At 39.3% G+C, this 14,504-nt stretch overlaps 1 protein-coding gene across 4 annotated transcripts in view; it reads left to right on the top strand.

Moving 5' to 3' along the window:
* LOC126212868 (zinc finger protein 664-like) overlaps positions 1-14,504 on the top strand; it is a 250,682-nt gene that overhangs the window by 37,481 nt on the left and 198,697 nt on the right. The window lies entirely within an intron of this gene.

Genomic DNA, 14,504 nt, shown 5'->3' with positions numbered 1-14,504 from the left:
TAGTGATTCCATTATATTGCTGTGCAGACCTGGCGAAGAGAGAACTTGCATATCTAATTTTTGGTTAATTGTACAAAGCTGCTCCTGGCACTTTTAACTAATTCAGTTTTTCTCATTTGAGCCATTTGTTCCTTCAAAACCATTTTTCATACTAAGTGAATTATTATCCTCTTATGATTTCTTAGCAATGAAATACATGTGTGCATAATATTTGACATTCATTAGTTGCGTAGATATGTGTTACTGCAATCCTTTGGTACTTTCCCCATGCTAATATGTCTGCAACCTAGTATCAGTGCCTGATTAGCCAGTTTTATTTGTCACTATGGTTCCACATTCAGGATGAAATATTTAAGTATAAGGTGTAACCCTCTCAAGCTCAAAGTGAAAATAGGGTTTCTTGGTCAAATATGTATTTGTGTGTAGCTAGTACCCTATGAAATCATTGCTATTTGCTGAACATTCAAAATTTTTCCTGTGACTAGTATCACTCTACAAAGCGACATGCGAGGTTAGCAAAGCTCTAATGGCTGCCATGATGTCTTCATTGTACTCAACATATTTTCCAGCAACAAATGTCTTCAAATGTGGGAGAAGATGAAAGTAAGTGGTTGCCAAATCATGTGAATTGGATGTATGTAGTTCAGACCTCTTAGTTTTCCCATTTCCAAAGCACCTTCATGGAGAGAATTATCTCCATGGTAAGAAATTTTTTTTTCATCCCATTTATCCAGGAAGCTAGTATATATTTTACCTACTATGATTTACCACGTGAGTTCATTATGAGTGTCCATTTTTTGCCTCAGTAAACATTATCTCCAACTTTCTAAGGTGATGAGATGTACTTTTTTCTTTTTTGATGCATGTCTCATTGTTTGATTGTTGTGTTCTGGTTTGAAGCATGATATGCACATATATTCAGTAACAAATCAGTGCATACACTAAACTTGTTTGTTTTTAAAAATGATTGAAGCAGTGCAAATAACTTATTTCTCACATTTTCATATGCTCAGCTTTCATCAAACATGTCATCCATCCTGCAGGAGGTTTTATAACAATTAATTATTCATGTGTACCATACTATATCCAGTTCTGATTTTTCTTTCCCGTCAGGTATTTAATACATGTTTAATTGATAATCATCCAGCACCATATTATTTACTATTTCTAATTGCAGTCTTACAAAATTCTTCAAGCGTATGAACTTTACAAGAAAATTGGCCACATTCAGACAGTTGTTTCATAACTGCAGGACATGAAAGAACAGACTGCCTACAATCTTTCATGGATTTTAGTGACATGAAATGTATTTGCAGTTGTGAATACAGACAACCATCAGTTGTGTAAAAGAATAATGACAGTGAAAATTTGTGCCAGACCAGGACTTGAACTTGGATTTCCCACTTTACATGAGCAATCACCTTAACCTCTTCGGCTATCCATGCATGTCTCAAGACCAGACTTGAATTCCATTTGTCATTGTTCATACATCATAACCAGCACTTGTACACATTACGTAACTCCCATGCTGGAGAAGGATATTTTTAATTGAAAGTCGCTGCCTGGTCTCGGTGAATAAATACAGGGTGTTTCAAAAAGGACTTTACAGCTGTGAAAATTCGTATAAATTAATTCGTAGTGCTTTTAGTGTCAATTTGTAGGGAAATACCTCAAGTTTTGTCTCATGTAGTTCGCTAGTGCCAAATCGCACCATAAGGAGTGGTAGCGGCAGTTGCATTAAAGATGACTGCCATCAACCGAGCATGCTAGCTGTGTGTTTTGGTTTGAAGAATCAAAGTCAGCAACGACAGTTCAATGTAATTTCTGTGGCAAGTATGCTAAAGATCCTCCCAGTAGGCAGACGATTTATGAGTGGCATAAATGTTTTGTAGCACCAGGGTGCTCAGTAAGACATGGGAAATCATCAGGTCTTTCAAGCACATTTGATGACATTGTTGAGTGAGTGAGACAATGTTTTGTTAACAGCCCCACAAAATTGACCCGGTGTGCATCTCGTGAACTGCAAATCCCACATGTGACTGTTTGAGGTGTGTTGGGAAACTATTTGCATTTGAAATCGTACAGATTGATGATCATACAAGCAATAAAAGACAATGACAAAATTGGCTGCTAGAACTTCTGTGTGTGTGTGTGTGTGTGTGTGTGTTAAATCGACTACATGAGGATGAAGATTTCTTTGACAAAATCATCTCTTCTGATGAGTCAACTTTTCACTTAAGTGGCAAGGTTGACACGCATAACTATAGTATTAGGGGCAGTGAAATTCCACATCAAACATTGCAGCATGTTTGTGATAACCCTGAACTGAATGTTTCTTGTGCATCAAGCAAGAGCAAAGTGTGCTGCCCTTCTTTTTTTGTGAGAGAACCATCAACAGGATAGTGTACCTGGATATGTTACAACAAATTTTGATACCACAGGTCAATGAGGATGACCAAGAACAAAATGTTTACTTCATGCAAGATTGTGCACCACCCCACTACCTGGCTGATGTCTAGGATTTTCTCAGTGTCTGCTTTCCAGGCCAATGGATTGGCCATGATGCACCAACTGCGTGGCCCCCATGTTCCCCACACCTGACACCACGTAATTTTTTTAAAATGAGGATTCATCAAGGATATTGTGTTTGTACCTCCCGTGCCGACTTCTCTGCCTGAACTAACAGCAAGAATTTATGCTGCTACTGAGCAAGTTACACCTGCAGTGCTACAGCAAGTTTGGGAATAAATTGGCTTCCGATGGGATGTGTGTACAATAACCAACAGGAGCCACATACAACATCTTTAGTTTAAGGTAAAAAAACTTGATGTGTTTCTCTACAAAATAACACTAAACCCAGTTATATATCTTCTTTCAATAAATTTATATGAAAGTTGCAAAGTCCTTTTTGAAATGCCCTGTACAATACCGCAGTGCACATGTTCGGAAATACAAGGCAGCATTCCTTCGGACATGCATGCATGTCCAAAGGAATAATGCATCACACATCTTAATAGCACAGGTACTGCAGTTGCAAATTTTGAGTTAGATTCCACTGGTAATAAACCACCCAAAACAGAGAATTATCATGGTACGATATTCCAGTTTTTGTATTTGAATGATGTTATTATAGACATCAGTTGAAACACTGGTTTGATGCAGCTGTCCACACTAGTCTATCCTGTGCAATACTCTTTCCTCTAAATAACTGCTGCAACTTACAACCACTTTAACCTCTTTACCGCAGTCAGGGCGTTGTTTCCCTCGACAGTTTTTACCCAACACACTTCTGTCAATCACCAGAATAATTATTCCTTATCCAGATTGTGACTTAAGTCTCTCTTCTTCCTGATCCAGTTTAGCTTTCAATTAAGTTCTGTAGATGTTGGTTGTACAACCTTCAGTCAAAGCACTGATCATTCACTTCAACTACTCTTCCAAGTCATTTGCCACCTATGACAGAATTACAGTGTCATCAGCAAACCTTCTAATTCTTATTTTATTTCCTTGAACCTCAGTTTCCTGTCCAGATTTTTCTTTACTCTGTTCTTCTTAACTACTTGTTTGATGTCCAGATTCAACAGTATGGGGATAGGCTACAAGAGCTTATAACTCCTTTCATGAATATTTCCTACTTTTCCGTGTCATTATACTCTTTATATTACAGTCTAGTTTCTGTACAAGCTGAGGATTAATCGTCTCTTTAGTCTATCCCTGATAACATAAGAATTCCAAGAAGTATGTTTTAGTTAACATGGTCAAAAGCTTTTTCTGTATGTACAAACATTATAAATGTATTTTGGTGTTTATTCAACATATTTCCTAAAGTATTGCTTTTCATGTTCCTACATTTCTTCAAAATCCAAAGTGCCCCCAGATTGGCGTTTAGAAGTCATTCCACCCTTCTCTAGATAATTTGAGCTAGTATTTTACAACCATCAAACTGATGGTTGAGAAATACTTGTGCCTGTTAAAGCCCCTGTCACCTATGACAGCACTTGTGCGCATAGAGGCGGAGCAGAAAGGAAGCGTGGGAGGATGAGAACTGTGCATGTGCGGCAGCAGGGAGCGGGCCAGCAAAGTCCATATTACCAAACTGCGTTGCTGTGGACATCAGTCAGGCTCGTTTGCATATGGTATACTGTATTATACATTCAAATCTACGAGGGGAATAATAAATATTAAAACCAATTTTGATCACTCGTCATGAGAGAAATATTAATTCACGTCTTGATGTCATTGCATCCACTGCACCACAGACTTACTCTACGTGAGAGTACAGCATTGTATGTAAAAAAGAATTAATGGTAGAAAAGACTAATGTAAAAGACTGTTGTAAAAATGGTTTGTAAGTTGCCATATTTTTCGCTGTTAACGGGCGTTATGAGTGTAAAGTAACACTTTCAATATTACAGTGAGAGACCACATTTATAACATTCAACAAGCAAACAGTTAACCATCATCTGCTGATAATTCCAGGGAATATTGACTGGTAACAACGAAAACTGTCGATATCTCAACAAGTAACAGTTACTGTCATTTTAGGGCCTTATCTAGGTTGTGCCTTCAAAATAAGAGGTTTACATGTGGAATTATTGGACTTCTGACGAATTTACCCAGCTCCATTCTTGCGAGTTATTAGAGCATACAACATGGGAGAAGCTTAACTTCTCCTAGGGCACTATGTTGAACATTATAGTCTGCTTAATTAAAAGGATACAAAGTCCTAATCAAAAAGGATAGGAAGTTTTCATTATTACATGTGCAACTGATATGCTGGCAAACACGTTTTCTATACCAAGAGTCTTTGAAACGAAGAAATATTATTACTTTGTTCCAAAGTCTACATTGTAATACCATCGACACATCTATATGAATCTGTTTCCAAACCATCTGATTACAAATTTATGATGATATGTTCAAGGCTTATACACATTATCACTTCCCTGTCAAACTCTTCTTTCAGAAGCTTTTCAGCATGTCGCACACTGTGCCCACGCTACAGGTGGGATATTGTCTAATGCTCCATTGTCTATTGCCTCGCACACAAGCGATTGACTGTATGTTATCTTGAATGTTTTTTTTTTTTTTTCTCCCACATAGCCTTAAAACCCTTTGCCCAAATTAATTCCATGGGGCTACACTGACAGTGGCACATGGGTAAATGCGAAACAGTGTGGCTCCAGTCACGTGCATGGAAGACAACTTTGTACATTCTGTCACATGACTTGTATAAATTAATGAGCTGCAGGAGATCAGCACAAGTCTGGTTTATACAGTGCTTAATATTTTTATTTTTAAGCTGGGGAAAAATGTCCACTTTTCTCGTGTTTGTTTTTGGCATTTTCTCTATAAGACTTGAATTATGACTGACAATGACTGACTTCGAAGCGAGGTATGACAAGAATTGTGAATCGCGTCACAAAACTGACAGTGCTCATTTCCGAATGGTAATCACTACTGTTTTTCTTACATGTAAATGCAAGTTTATTCTCAGAAACAAAGCCAGAAGAAGAGTCAGCATGCAGAATAATTATTCGAGAACCTGTTCCTATGAGAGCTTTAAAACTGCCTGTACCATCACTTATTTTCAGGCAGATCTTCTTGGAATGATTGTACTTGACCCATATTTCATCAAGGTTATACACTGTTGAACTACCTCCTTCTCTTGTATTGCACTGCACCTATGTCACATCTTTGAAGTAAAAAATCTCTTCAAACATATCTGGAACCAACATCTTTTAAAATTCTTTACATTGACGAAGTGCTTAACGTTTGAAGCCTGCATAACTGTAACACGTTTTTGTGATTTTGGGCATTAATCATTCACATGGAGCATTTTAAAACATCGTTGTTAAAACCATCCATTTGTGTTACAGGTATCTTGTGATTTCAGTGCTTTCCAGGCAACATGAAACCAACCGTTTCTATGGTTCCTATAGCTCTGACAACTTTGTTTACAATTCTCTTTGCAGTTCTCTTGGGGACACCACATGGTTCTTGAGTCTGTTCTTGTGTGTTCAGATGTAAATAGTAGAGGGCCTGCTATCAAATTCATGTTTAAAAATGTTATAAATGTGGTAAATAATCTGCCTTGCCTGTTTGCGAAGCACTTCACATTTGTTGCAGTCACCTGACTTTTTTTTAATCACACTTAAACAATTACAGATATACATTCACAGCTATACTGCTCAAAAGAAAAAAAAGAAACAGAAAAATTTGACAGTTGAATGAATAATTTGGTTGTCATGAAGTATGGCAACAGTGCAGCATGTAGGAGCCAGATTCTCACTGTTTAACTGTTAACTCGCTGCTAGCTTCTCAGAAAGAGAATGAATATTATTGGCTGTCAGTGGCTAGTGGAGGATGCACAGAACCTCTGAAAATTGGAGTGCCTTCTTACATGATGCGAACAGTAGTACCTGAGTTCTCTGGAATTTGGATTATTACATTTTTTCTGGAAATCTGAAGGTATTTCTTCTGTCACATTTTTCTTTTGTACCAGGTAGTACAATTTTATTTTGTTCTTGTCTCTCAAAGAACCTAATATAATTTTGTAGAAATGTTGATTACTCCAGGTGCTCTGTTTAATTCATACATTAATTTGTTTTCTGTAGATCCCATTAAGGAGGAGAGCCTTCAGGGATGTGGTGGGAGTGATGGGATACATCAACAGGAGACAAGGACATTATAAAAACTTAATCTGTGTACTCTATTAATAATAAGCTAACACTAAACTGTGTAATGATTTTCACAGTTACACCATCTTAATGTAATGGGTATGTTAATAAGAAAGCTGCTACCTGAAAAAAAGATTTAAGTGCTTGAATGTTCTGTCAGATTCTTCTCACACTATCAACAATATAAGAAAAAATATAGATTGCTGCTCATATAAAACTGACATGTTGAGTTACAGACAGGCACAATGAAAAGACAGTTACACATTATCTTTTGGCCAAATCCTTCTTCAGACAAAGAAACCCCCCCACATTTATTCATACAAACAAGCACACGTAATGCACACAAGTGCCTTTTCCAGCAGCTCAGAGCAGAATGTCTTCTCACAGTAGCATATTCCTGTGATAATTGAACCTAACAAAACCATTTTTTTAGGTCAGGGACACACTACAGACAGACAATCCTGAACGCAAGAATAGAACATGAAGACATTTTTCAGCATTTTCATCCACTTCACTACCATTTTAAACACCATTATGTGGTCTTCAAGTTCCTTTCCTTTATGTAGCAGTTCTTTATATCCCTTCCTCCTTTCTGTCTTGTCATCTTTGCTAAGTGTTTGAATAAAATAAAATTTGAGTTTATTGAAATGTCATTAAAACCATAACTATTTTGGCAAGAAAGCTGAGCCTTTACTCCACATTTTTGTCATATATATATATATATATATATATATATATATATATATATATATGTATATATATATATATACACACACACTCCTGGAAATGGAAAAAAGAACACATTGACACCGGTGTGTCAAACCCACCATACTTGCTCCGGACACTGCGAGAGGGCTGTACAAGCAATGATCATATGCACGGCACAGCGGACACACCAGGAACCGCAGTGTTGGCCGTCGAATGGCGCTAGCTGCGCAGCATTTGTGCACCGACGCCGTCAGTGTCAGCCAGTTTGCCGTGGCATACGGAGCTCCATCGCAGTCTTTAACACTGGTAGCATGCCGCGACAGCGTGGACGTGAACCGTATGTGCAGTTGACGGACTTTGAGCGAGGGCGTATAGTGGGCATGCGGGAGGCCGGGTGGACGTACCGCCGAATTGCTCAACACGTGGGGCGTGAGGTCTCCACAGTACATCGATGTTGTCGCCAGTGGTCGGTGGAAGGTGCACGTGCCCGTCGACCTGGGACCGGACCGCAGCGACACACGGATGCACGCCAAGACCGTAGGATCCTACGCAGTGCCGTAGGGGACCGCACCGCCACTTCCCAGCAAATTAGGGACACTGTTGCTCCTGGGGTATCGGCAAGGACCATTCGCAACCGTCTCCATGAAGCTGGGCTACGGTCCCGCACACCGTTAGGCCGTCTTCCGCTCACGCCCCAACATCGTGCAGCCCGCCTCCAGTGGTGTCGCGACAGGTGTGAATTTGAGGGACGAATGGAGACGTGTCGTCTTCAGCGATGAGAGTCGCTTCTGCCTTGGTGCCAATGATGGTCGTATGCGTGTTTGGCGCCGTGCAGGTGAGCGCCACAATCAGGACTGCATATGACCGAGGCACACAGGGCCAACACCCGGCATCATGGTGTGGGGAGCGATCTCCTACACTGGCCGTACACCACTGGTGATCGTCGAGGGGACACTGAATAGTGCATGGTACATCCAAACCGTCATCGAACCCATCGTTCTACCATTCCTAGACCGGCAAGGGAACTTGCTGTTCCAACAGGACAATGCACGTCCGCATGTATCCCGTGCCACCCAACGTGCTCTAGAAGGTGTGAGTCAACTACCCTGGCCAGCAAGATCTCCGGATCTGTCCCCATTGAGCATGTTTGGGACTGGATGAAGCATCGTCTCACGCGGTCTGCACGTCCAGCACGAACGCTGGTCCAACTGAGGCGCCAGGTGGAAATGGCATGGCAAGCCGTTCCACAGGACTACATCCAGCATCTCTATGATCGTCTCCATGAGAGAATAGCAGCCTGCATTGCTGCGAAAGGTGGATATACACTGTACTAGTGCCGACATTGTGCATGCTCTGTTGCTTGTGTCTATGTGCCTGTGGTTCTGTCAGTGTGATCATGTGATGTATCTGACCCCAGGAATGTGTCAACAAAGTTTCCCCTTCCTGGGACAATGAATTCACGGTGTTCTTATTTCAATTTCCAGGAGTGTATATATAAAGACAATATGGGCTAATGAATCCTGATAGATAAGATGAGCTCCTAGCAGTGTGTGGAAAGGTAAGCTGACTGAGCAGGCTAAATTCTGTGATTATTGAGCTTCTAAAGGCAAAATTTTTAGCTTGGGAACAGATTACAATCAGTCTTGAAAGAAAGAACGAAACCACAAGACAAAATATTCTAAAGTTCTCAAAAATTTAAAGTTAGTATGTTTTATCAGAATGCAATGGAGGTGAGAAAAGTTAGACAGTTTAATCCTACTTTTTCCTCAAATTAACGTTTTCCCACTTTTACAACATGTTTTTATCACTCCCATCAAATTTCCACAATTCACAATGTTAATTCCCACCTGATTTTGCATTAACGTATTTATAATTTTGCCACAATTTACACTTTAGAAGAAAATGTTCACGGAGGAAAAAACAGATGCTGAAGTAAACAGAATTGCACTTTATAGAATAGGGAGAAGAGCTTCTTCAAACCAATGTTCGAACCTTTTTGTATATCTCCAGCCTTCTGATTTATGGATTGTAGGACACTGGCTTTTCTCTTACATAATTAGGTAAACAACTGCAGCTATCATTTTAATGTTATTTTGTTATATTGCAACCAATTTTGGTGACTCAATACACCATCTCCAGGCCTTGTGCAGTGCCAGCTCTGTGCCGTGTAACTGCAATCGAGCCACACGGAGCCACTGAGGAAACCCTGTGGGAGCCCCACAGAGTATTCCCAGAGCACCCCAGAGGGCTAAAACACTAATAAGAAATCGCTTCTTGCTTTTGGCAAGTTACACACACACACACACACACACACACACACACTAGGCGATACAGACAACATGCAAGACATGTAGTGTATGAATCAGTAGAAGACATACAAGTGGCAACAGCAACGGGAGACAAAAAGAAAACAACATTGAGAACTGTTGTTGCCAAAGCATTACTGAATAGATCTGCATTATTTATAGGACTAATGCTTAATTTCAGCCTGGAAAATAACGATACCTTTCAGCATGATAACGGCTAGTTAATTGTTGCAGTTGTACAAGGTTGAAGAAATGTTGGTAGTGTTGCTGACCTGGAGAGTTTTAGCAATCGTGATATTATTTCATACCATACTTCATATTTGTGAACAAGCTGATAGAGACTTTGGAAATTTGAATTATACCTCACACTCTCCCTTCATATTGAATGCACGAAATAAACATAAGATTAATGTAGATGAAAGTGTACATATATGGATTAAAAGTAAATGTAGAGCAGAATATGTGAAATTTAATGGTGATTGTACAATTTATCATCTTAAATAAAGAGAAGACACTACAGTGAGGGGTGAACTCCAATCATGTACACAATCCCATTAGTGGCCAAATTCTATGAACTGGCTTCCGTAGAATTTTGTAACAGTGGTGGTGTGTCTACAACCGTTCTACAGAAGCCAGTTCACAGATGTTGGCCACTGACGGGATTGTATATACAATTGAAGTTTATCCTCCCAGCGTCAGTTACAGCTTGAAGATGGTGTGTTGAGTCACTGAAACTGGCTGTAATATAATAAAATAACATCAAAACGGTGGCAGCAGGTGTTTTATTTTATTACATAATTTTTGGACTGGTGGTGACCATGACAACTATGTTAATCCTTCATGAGTTATTTGTCTCTGCTTGAGGTAAATTTAACATAATAAAAGGTACAGGAATGAAACTACGTTGAGAAAAGCTGTTACTTCTTCAGTTACATTCAATAGCCATTGCTGATGTCATTGATGTTTATCATAGGACAACAGTTGCCTGTATGCCATAATATTATAGGACCAACTGTTATAATTCATTCATCATATGAATAAAACTGATGTAAACATTGCACTATGTATTCTTTCACATTTGCTGGAACCTCATTAGATTTCTGTTTCATGTAGGACTGCAGCCAAGCTGTCTCAAATACTGTCAAGTACAATTTGGCTTGAAAATGTCTGCTCATCTGACAATGGATATTGTTACACGTTTAAAATTGATACAGGTCTTGAGGCAGAAAAAGTATTCGCACCCAAGCAAGTGAGAAAGTTGTTTTGGATTTGTATGAGACTGTACTGGATGAATGGAGAACAGTAGACATGGGTAATTGGTACAGTTCTCCCACTTTGTTTCTAAAGACATTGGAGAGGAAAACCTACATTGTTGGAACTTTAAGACCAAACAGGGCAAAACATACCACCACTAAGTGCTGAAAAAAGGTGAGCTGACATTTACATCAGCAACTAAAGTTCTTACTGTGAAATGGATTGACAGAAAACCAGTGCACATCCTGTCAACCGTTCATAATCGACCTGACTATGAAGAACAGCAAACAAATCAGAAGACTAAAATAAAGGAATGGGTGGAGTCGATGTGCACAACCAACAGTTTGCAGCAATCCTTTTATGAGAAGATATGTGATGGGATGTAAAAAATATGTTTTTACATGTAAGACTTGGTGATTCTCAATCTGAGTGTAGTACACTATATGATGAAATCCAGTAAAAGAAGACTGAGGTTCACAGATGTTCATGTCGACCTAGCAGAACAAGCTCTGAAAGGCATTAGACTTTTTGATTATGGGATTTGTGGCTGACCAGACCAAGCAAAAAGTCCATTAAGACTCCAAGGAAGGTAATGGGGACAGATTCCCACAAAAATACCTCCAACTGACAAAAAAGCAGTATTGTCTAGATAATGTAAGGTTTGTTCTGACAGAAAACAGCATGTAGAATCCTGCTTTGAGTGTGAAGAGTGCAAGATTTGCCTACACATGGATGAGTGTTCTAAGCTTTATCACACTCTGACAAACTACATATGGTCTGGTATTTCACATTGTAATAGAGAAATACAGTAAATAGACTGCTTTAATATAGTTTATATTATGTCATTGTAAAAATGAGGAAAATCACTGAAAAGTAAGTGTACAGCTTTGTCATAATGTCAATACAAAAATTGTATGCTAGGGTCTAAGAACCATGTTGTTGTTGTGGTCTTCAGTCCAGAGACTGGTTTGATGCAGCTCTCCATGCTACTCTATCCTGTGCAAGCTTCATCATCTCCCAGTACCTACTGCAACCTACACCCTTCTGAATCTGTTTAGTGTATTCATCTCTTGGGCTCCTCCTATGACTTTTAACCCTCCATGCTGCCCTCCAACACTAAATTGGTGATCCCTTGATGCCTCAGAATATGCCCTACCAACGTATCACTTCTTCTAGTCAAGTTGTGCCACAAATTTCTCTCCTCTCCAATTCTATTCAATACCTCCTCATTAGTTATGTGATCTACCCATCTAATCTTCAGCATTCTTTTGTAGCACTACATTTCGAAAGCTTCTGTTCTCTTCTTGTCCAAACTATTTATTGTTCACGTTTCACTTCCATATATGGCTACACTCCATACAAATACTTTCAGAAACGACTTCCTGACACTTAAATGTATACTCTATGTTAACAAATTTCTCTTCTTCAGAAACGCTTTCCTTGCAATTGCCAGTCTACATTTTGTATCCTCTCTACTTCGACCATCATCAGTTATTTTGCTCCCTAAATAGCAAAACTCATTTACTACTTTAAGCATCTCATTTCCTAATCTAATCCCCGCAGCATCACCTGATTTAATTCAACAACATTCCATTATCCTCATTTTGCTTTTGTTGATTTTCATCTTATATCATCCTTTCAAGACACTATCCATTCCATTCAGCTGCTCTTCCAGGTCCTTTGCTGTCTCTGACAGAATTACAATGTCATCAGTGAACCTCAAAGTTTTATTTCTTCTCCATGGATTTTAATTCCTACGCTAAACTTTTCTTTTGTTTCCTTTACTGCTTGCTCAATATACAGATTGAATAACATTCGGGAGAGGGTACACACCTGTCTCACTCCCTTCCCAACAGCTGCTTCCCTTTCATGCCCCTCGACACTGTGACTGCCATTTGGTTTCTGTACAAATTGTAAATAGCCTTTTGCTCCCTGTATTTTACCCCTGCCACCTTTAGAATTTGAAAGACAGTATTCCAGTCAACATTGTCAAAAGCTTTCTCTAAATCCACAAATGCTAGAAACGTAGGTTTGTCTTTCCTTAATCTATTTTCTATGATAAGTCGCAGAGTCAGTATTGCCTCACGTGTTCCAACATTTCTACGGAATCCAAACTGATCTTCCCCGAGGTCAGCTTCTACTAGTTTTTCCATTCGTCTGTAAAGAATTCGTGTTAGTATTTTGCAGCTGTGGCTTATTAAACTGATAGTTCGGTAATTTTCACATCTGTCAACACCTGCTTTCTTTGGGATTGGAATTATTATATTCGTCTTGAAGTCTGAGGGTATTTTACCTGTCCCATAAATCTTGCTCACTAGATGGTAGAGTTTTGTTAGGCCTGGCTCTCCCAAGGCTGTCAGTAGTTCTACTGGAATGATGTCTATTCCCGGGGCCTTGTTTCGACTTAGGTCTTTCAGTGCTCTGTCAAACTCGTCATGCAGTATCATATCTCCTATGTCATCTTCATCTACATTCTCTTCCATTTCTATAATATTGTCCTCAAGATCATCGGCCTTGTATAGACCCTCTACATACTCCTTCCACCTTTCTGCTTTCCCTTCTTTGCTTAGAACTGGGTTTCCATCTGAGCTCTTGATATTCATGCAAGTGGTTCTCTTTTCTCCAAAGATCTCTTTAATGTTCCTGTAGGCTATATCTATCTTACCCCTGGTGATATTCGCCTCTATATCATTACATTTGTCCTCTAGCCATCCCTGCTTAGCCATTTTGCACTTCCTGTCGATCTCATTTTTGAGATATATGTATTCCTTTTTGCCTGCTTCATGTACTGCATTTTTATATTACTTGATTCTCTGCTACCTTCACTATTTTGTCTCTCGAAGCTACCCATTCTACTTCTACTGTATTTCTTTCCCCCCCATTCTTGTCAGTCGTTCCCTAATTGTCTCCCTGAAGTTCTCTACAACCTCTGATTCTTTCAGTTTATCCAGGTCCCATCTTCTCAAATTCCCACCTTCTTGCAGTTTCTTCAGTTTTAATCTACAGTTCATAACCAATAGATTGTGGTCAGAGTCCACATCTGCCCCTGGAAATGTCTTACAATTTAAAACCTGGTTCCTAAATCTCTCTCTTACCATTATATAATCAATCTGATACCTTCTAGTATCTCCAGGCTTCTTCCATGTATACAACCTTGTTTTATGATTCTTGAACCAAGTGTTACCTATGATTAAGTTGTGCTCTGATTCTTGAACCAAGTGTTACCTATGATTAAGTTGTGCTCTGTGCAAAATTCTACCTGGAGGCTTCCTCTTTCATTTGTTCCCCCCAATCCATATTCACCTACTACTTTTCCTTCTCCCCTTTTCCTACTACCGAATTCCAGTCACCCATGGCTATTAAATTTTCGTCTCCCTTCACTATGTAAATAATTTCTTTTATCTCATCATACATTTCATCAATCTCTTTGTCATCTGCAGAGCTGGTTAGCACATAAACTTGTACTACTCTAGTAGGCATGGACTTCGTGTATATCTTGGCCACAATAACGTGTTCGCTATGCTGTTTGTAGTAGCTAACCCACACTCCTATTCTT

This window comes from Schistocerca nitens, chromosome 11, assembly GCF_023898315.1.
Source record: "Schistocerca nitens isolate TAMUIC-IGC-003100 chromosome 11, iqSchNite1.1, whole genome shotgun sequence".
In the NCBI taxonomy this organism is placed as follows: Eukaryota; Metazoa; Arthropoda; class Insecta; order Orthoptera; family Acrididae; genus Schistocerca; species Schistocerca nitens.
The sequence above is the reverse complement of the archived record's forward strand: the minus strand, read 5'-3'. Positions and strand labels throughout refer to the sequence as shown.